At 42.5% G+C, this 6,567-nt stretch overlaps 1 long non-coding RNA gene across 1 annotated transcript; it reads right to left on the bottom strand.

Annotated features, from left to right (window-relative positions):
- Nucleotides 1-1,846: 1,846 nt before the first annotated feature.
- On the bottom strand, nt 1,847-5,742 carry LOC141114119 (uncharacterized). Its single transcript, XR_012236872.1, has 4 exons — nt 5,647-5,742; nt 4,858-4,963; nt 4,011-4,113; nt 1,847-2,209 (listed from the first exon to the last, which is right to left on the bottom strand). It is a non-coding gene; the product is annotated as an uncharacterized lncRNA (long non-coding RNA).
- Nucleotides 5,743-6,567: the final 825 nt, after the last annotated feature.

Below are 6,567 nucleotides of genomic sequence, written 5' to 3'. Positions count from 1 at the left end.
ACAAAAACATTTTATACAGGGATGGACTCCTAAAGATTATTTTGATATAGATTATGGGAAGAGAGTCTCATTTTTAAATGAGGCTTTGCTCCTGAAGTTGTACAGGATATATGTGTGTTAATATGCTTTCCTTTTCAGGAACCATTTGATCCTCTATCAAGCTAGATAGAGGAGATTTTCAGCTAGATAGACAGTGAGGTTATGTACAGTCATAGGATGGTTTAGTTTACGGACGTGAACATATTGTTTTATAGATGTTAATCTTATAATGTCTTTCCACTGTCTTTCCTTCTTCTTTATCTAATCCAAGTTTTAAGCTCAAATACCTACTCCCAGGCTTGGGAGTTATTATTAGACATGTGCACTACAAAAAAAGTGTTTCCTTTCGTTTAGTTTCTGTTCGTTCCCGTTTATTCGTAACGATTCGTAATTTCGTAAGACGTGGGTTTTCGGATTCGGACTTGTTCGGATTTTCGTAAGCGTTATTTTTTTCGTTGATTCACATTTCCGTTAGTTTGATATTCGTTGATTTGAGAATCTTATTTTCGTTATATTTCATTCATATTTGAATGCGTTCGTATTTTCGTAAGAGCTATACTTTCGTTGATTTGCTATGATTCGTATTTCTGTGAGTCTAATTTCTGTTCATGTGAATATCGCCTTTTCATAGATTTAATTACATTCGTAATTTCGTTAGAATACCTTTTCCCTTTATTCGAAACACTACTCGTCGTATTTTTGTAATTCGTACTTTCGTGTGATTGACTGACTTATATATTCGTGCTTTTGTAACATTATTTTCGTAGATTCGTAATCGAACCATAATTCGTAATTTTACATAATGTGTCAGAATGGCGTTACACTAGCTAGCTACTAACGTGTTTAATGGATTCGTACTTTCGTAAGTACATCGCGGTTATTCGTAATTATTAGAAATAATTCGTAATTTACTTTCGTTTTCGACACGCGGCTATAGCCACCTCCCCTGGACGCCATTTTGAGAGGGTGTACAGTGGTGTGGCAAGGGAGGAGCAGAGAGCAGAGCAGAGTGGGATTGCTAGATTTCTGGTTGTTTTTGTGTGGTGGTTTGTTAATTTTGTTTGCAATTAGAATGTCTGGGAGTGAGAATGGATGTGTGAGTCTTGTGAGTGAGAATGTTGGTGTTAGTCAGTGTGTTGATGTGAGAGTTGTTGGTGTGACTGAGAGTGGAGGGGAGGGGAGGAGTGGAGTGGAGGGGAGGCGTGGAGTGGAGCAGAGGAGTGGAGGGGAGGAGAGGCAGGGATCAGGGGAGAGGCATGGAGGGGAGGGGAGGTGTGGAGTGAATCAGAGGAGTGGAGGGGAGGGGAGGCAGGAAACGGAGGGGAGGCATGTAGGGGAGGGGAGGCAGGAATCGGAGGGGAGAGGAGTGGGGGTGAACGGAGGCGCAGAGTGAAGACGAGGCATGGAAGGGAGCGTGGAGGTGTAGTGGAGCGGGAGCATGGCCAAAGAAAGGATACATGTGTCCCCTCCCATGTCAGAGAGTACGGACTCAGATGTGCAGCAGAGGCAGCGAAACAAGAGACAGAAATCAAGGGGACCTGTATATACTAAAGAGGAGAATGCTGCATTGGTTGCTGCAGTTTTAACAGAAAAATCGACATTCTTCTGCCAATCTGTGCCAACAGCTGAGAAGGCAGCAGCCTGGGGACGAGTCCGGGACTCTGTGAATGCGGTCTCCAAGTTTCGCAGGCCCACCACTGGCGTCAGACACAGGTAATTATTATTCTAATATTCTTTCACTCTTAGAACACACAGTATGTAAAAAATACATAGTGCGGTTACTGCGGTAGTCAATAAAAAGTAACAGTTCAGCTTAACAAAAATATTTATTTGGCACAGCCACATGCAGAACAGTTAAATACATGGCAATATTGTAACGTGTATGTATATATACATATATATAACCATCACTATGTGAAATGAAAGTTTTTTTTTTTTTTATAAAAAATAAATCTCTTTGGTTTTTAATTTATGTAATTAATAATGTTTATTTTAATTTGCAGGTTCTATGATTGTCGGTCAACAGTTAACAAAAAGATGGAGAAGCTTCTACTAGGAGAAAACATTGGAGGAAAGCCTGTTAAATTCTGAGAATGGGAGGCAGAGCTAAGAGATGGCCTTCTGGCAGAGGATGTCCCTGGATTCAGCAGCAGGGGTCCACATCAGAGAGCTGGTGGTGAGTAAAATGAAATATATCATTATATATTGTAGTTATATGGTTGTTTCAAGCTAACGCTTACTTTTTATGACTACGCATGACTTTTTTTTTTACATACATGTTTTACAGATCAAGCAACATCATATGTAGAGCGATCAGCTCCAAGTACATCCTATCAACATTCTGGTGAGTACCTAACACAAACACAAAGGATATACAGGTATAATGAACTTCTATTTAACATTTAAAACAGGCATCACTAAATGGCGGACTGTGGGCCGGATGTGGACCAAGTCACTGTGCCATCCGGACCGTCATAGTCCATCCATTTAGGTGCCGGTTCTGTCTCCCTGTCTCCTCAACTGTCACTATCACAGCAGAGAGCAGGAGGCAGAAACGTTCTGCACACAGAGCCAAAGACACAGCAGTGCTGAATAGTGGGCGGGAATGGAGCAGCTAAGAGAACTTTCATAGTTAACCAGCAGGTGATCGGTTGCTATGCGGCTCTAACAACCAATCACCTGCTGGTTAACTTCAACAACTCCTGCTCTCACCCACTATTCAGTGGTTCTGTGTCTCCGGTTCTGTGTGCCAAAGCAAGGTAGGAAGGGGTAGAGCTGTGGAGGCTGTATTGTGACGGGGCAGAGCTGCGGAGGGCTGTGTATGTGAAGAAGTATCGAGTTGCAAGGGGTGAAGATGTGAAGGGGGGGACAGAGAACACAGCTGTGCTCAGGTGCTGTGAACGTGGGTGAAAAAATACCATTGTGAAGGGGGTTCAGATCAGAACACGACTGTGAAGGGGAAACTGTGATGTGTAAGAATGGGATTGTGAAATAAAAGAGGGGGTTATAGTATTATGCACCCCTCAAAAAATTCCACTTGGCTGCTCGCATTTTGCGAGTAGATATTGAGGGCTGGCGAGGAAGGGCTGGGAGCAGGGGGCAAGCACCGCCGACAGCCTGGGTTGAATGGGAGTCCTTCTCCCAGCGATCGCAGGGGGGAAGAGAGCCGCCCGGATTACCAGAGCTCAGGGAACACAGCGATAACAGCTTTCATTTCACATTGCCGTGTTCCCCGCCGCTCACTGCCACATACATCCCCTCCTCCTGGACTTTGATAGACAGATCACCCATCCAATCCCAGGACGGGTGATCTGTCAATTAAAGTTCCCCGGCCAGGAGGTGGGGCTGTATGTGATTGAGCTGTGGGAACACAGCAATTGAAATGAAAGCTGTTATTGCTGTGCTCCCTGCACTCTGATCATCCGGGCGGCTCTCCTGTTCCTCTCCTCCGCTGCATAGGTAGGCTGCATGGTGGGTACAGGGTGCATCGGTGGACACAGGTTGCATTGGTGGGCACAGGCTGCATTGGTGAGTACAGATAAAGTTGTTTTTTAATATTTATTTTTATAATTTAATTCTGCATAAAACATTTAAGTGTCATTTCATGAGATTATTTATGAGGGTGTGTTTAGGGGTGGGGCAAGGTCGGGGTTGGGTGGGGCAACTGTTGGCGAGTAAACCTTAAGGCCTGGCTAGTAGCTCAGGACTTGAAATTTTGAGCCCTGATAGTATGTATATGGGGGCTGTAGTAAATTATATGTGAAAGTCTATTCACAAAAATTTGCCCAGAAATGTAGCATCTGTTTTAACACATCAGCAAATTCAGATTAGATTGTACAGTTCCAGTGCAAATTAATTCACCTCAGTGCACTTTTTTGTGAATATCCGCTTTGATAATCAAAACTGTTGTTGTACAACATAAACCAGGCAAAAATAATAAATAAAGCTGTTGACTTTTTCTTGAACATTACCTTGACTCTTGCCTTTTTTTCCGTCTTTAGCAGAAAGCTGTATTCCGGACCCTCCAGCGTCATCTTCTGGCAGGACCATTGCTCCTCAGGGTAAGTACATAAGCTGGCAAGAAACAGGACACACCACCAACACCATCATCATCATTCATCTATCTACACATTATTTACACACAGGCATTATCATGTCATACACATAAAAGATCCATTTTCATATTCATACAAACATGACACCTCATACCTTCAGAACACTACTGTTAAGGGGAAACTGTGATGTGAAGGGGGATTGCGATATGAAGGTGGACTGAGGAAACTGATGTAAGCATTGGATTGGGAAATAAAAGAGAGCGGCTGTTATGTGATAGATTCATTTATAGCACAAAGATGTGATTCAGAATTCCGCTGCAATTAAACATTTTTTCTTAATTTTTATTTTGTTTTAATGAATTTTAATTAAGTACCACTGATTTAAAGTGGATGTATACCTTTTTAGCACTTTTTTACATACAGGTAAGCATATAATAAGGCCTATAATAAGGCTTACCTGTAGGTAAAAGCCATGCACTCTGAAGTCATAGAAAACCAGAGCTCCTTGCTGGAAATGAGCTCCCTCAGCGCTGACCATGATGTGATGCCGACGCTTCGTTAGAAGGTAAATATTTCTTTTCTTTGCTTTACAGGCTTTTATTTTTATTGTTTTTGCGGGTATAAAACTTCAAAGGTTTACTACAATAGTATACCAACACTACCATATCCCAGTCCCCTGGTAAAACGAAAAAACGTTTATGAGCAATTTGCCCTTTTACCTTCGACTTGCTGGGACCCTTTAGAACTTTATCTTGAACATTACCTTGACTCTTTCTTCCGTCTTCAACAGAAAGCCTGAGCCGTATTCCTCCAGCATCATCTTCTGGCAGAAAACAGCGGCCCAACACTCCTCAGGGTAAGTACACAAGCTGCCAATATAAAGAAACAGGACACACCATAATCATCTACACATTACACACAGGCATTCTCATATAAAACACGTAAAAAATATTACCATTCATTTTCTAATTCTTACACACACCTCATGCCTCAATCACTTCTCCACAAAATCATTCAAAGAAGTGTTATCTTTTAATATATGAAACAAAGAGAACCGAAAATATACATTTTTATAAATACCGTATTTATCGGCGTATAACACGCACACTCGCACAGGCGTATAATACGCACCCCAATTTTAAGAGGGAGGTTTAAGAAAAACATGTTTTCACAGCCCCCTTTGCAGTACACAGTCCCCCTCCCCCTGCACAGTACACAGCTCCCCATCCGTTATACAGCCCCCCTCCCCTGTATACAGCCCCCATCCATTATACATCCCCCCATCCATTACACAGCCCCCTTTGTAGTACACAGTCCCCCTCCCCCTGCACAGTACACAGCCCCCCCTTTCATTAAACAGCCCCCTTTGCAGTACACAGTCCCCCTCCCCCTGCACAGTACACAGCCCCCCATCCATTATACAGCCCCCCCTCCCCTGTATACAGCCCCCATCCATTATACATCCCCCCATCCATTACACAGCCCCCTTGCACTCCCAGGAGACCCCATAGTCTCTGCAGTTAAAAAAAAAAAATCACTGTCAGCTCCTTACACATTGCTCCTCCTGTGTCACTCCTATTGCAAAATAAAGCTTCCATATACCTCAATAGCTCCGTTTTTTTTACTGACCTGGTCACATGACTGCTCTCCTCTGATGTTACATAGCTGGTCATGTGACCGCTCTCCTCCTCCAATCAAAGCTACAGTCGGAGGAGGAGGAGAGCAACCAGAAAAACTGAGCTATTGAGATATTTACAAGCTTCGTTTTACAATGACACTGACACAGGAGGAGCGGTGTAGAATAGGCTGGCAAGTGATTTTTTTCTCAACTTCAGACTATGCAGGGAGCGCTGACCCAGGGCCAGGAGAGGCGGGGCAGTCGGCCTGACACCCCCTCAATGGGTGGCTCCTGGGGTGGACTGTGGCCATCTGTTTACCCTTTGTTTTTAGGGGAAAAAAGTGTGTGTTATACGCCGATAAATACGGTATATAATGAAGAAAAAAAAGCAAACACAATATTTGTTTAATGCTTTATCTGCCTCTGCTATTTTAAATTGTATTTACTTCTATAAAGGTTATTTGATTAAAACTGTCAAAAATCAAATATAAATGTGCTTTGAGTTTTTTTGTTTAAAGTCAAGAGAAAACAAACTATGGCTATATAGGATATAAATGAAATTTAAACTAATGGGTAGATTTAGCTAAATAAGTTGTAACCGTATTTAGCTAGATAAACCTTCTTGGTATTCTCTCTCAATCATTAATACAATGTATCCCCCTTCCCCAACTCGATCTTTCATATGCTCCATAATTCATTATTACTACTACTTTCAAGTCCAATCTCAACAAATCAATTACTTTGAATGCTATCATCAACATTGCCTATCTCATCTATTTCAGATCAGCAAGACCAGCCTGAGGGCAGCCTGCACACGCCTGTCCTTATTTCGGAGAGCCTGGAGATTGAGCCAGA

The sequence above is a fragment of the Aquarana catesbeiana genome, linkage group LG12 (genome assembly GCF_042186555.1).
Source record: "Aquarana catesbeiana isolate 2022-GZ linkage group LG12, ASM4218655v1, whole genome shotgun sequence".
NCBI lineage: Eukaryota > Metazoa > Chordata > Amphibia > Anura > Ranidae > Aquarana > Aquarana catesbeiana.
This window is presented reverse-complemented; position numbering and strand designations above follow the sequence as displayed.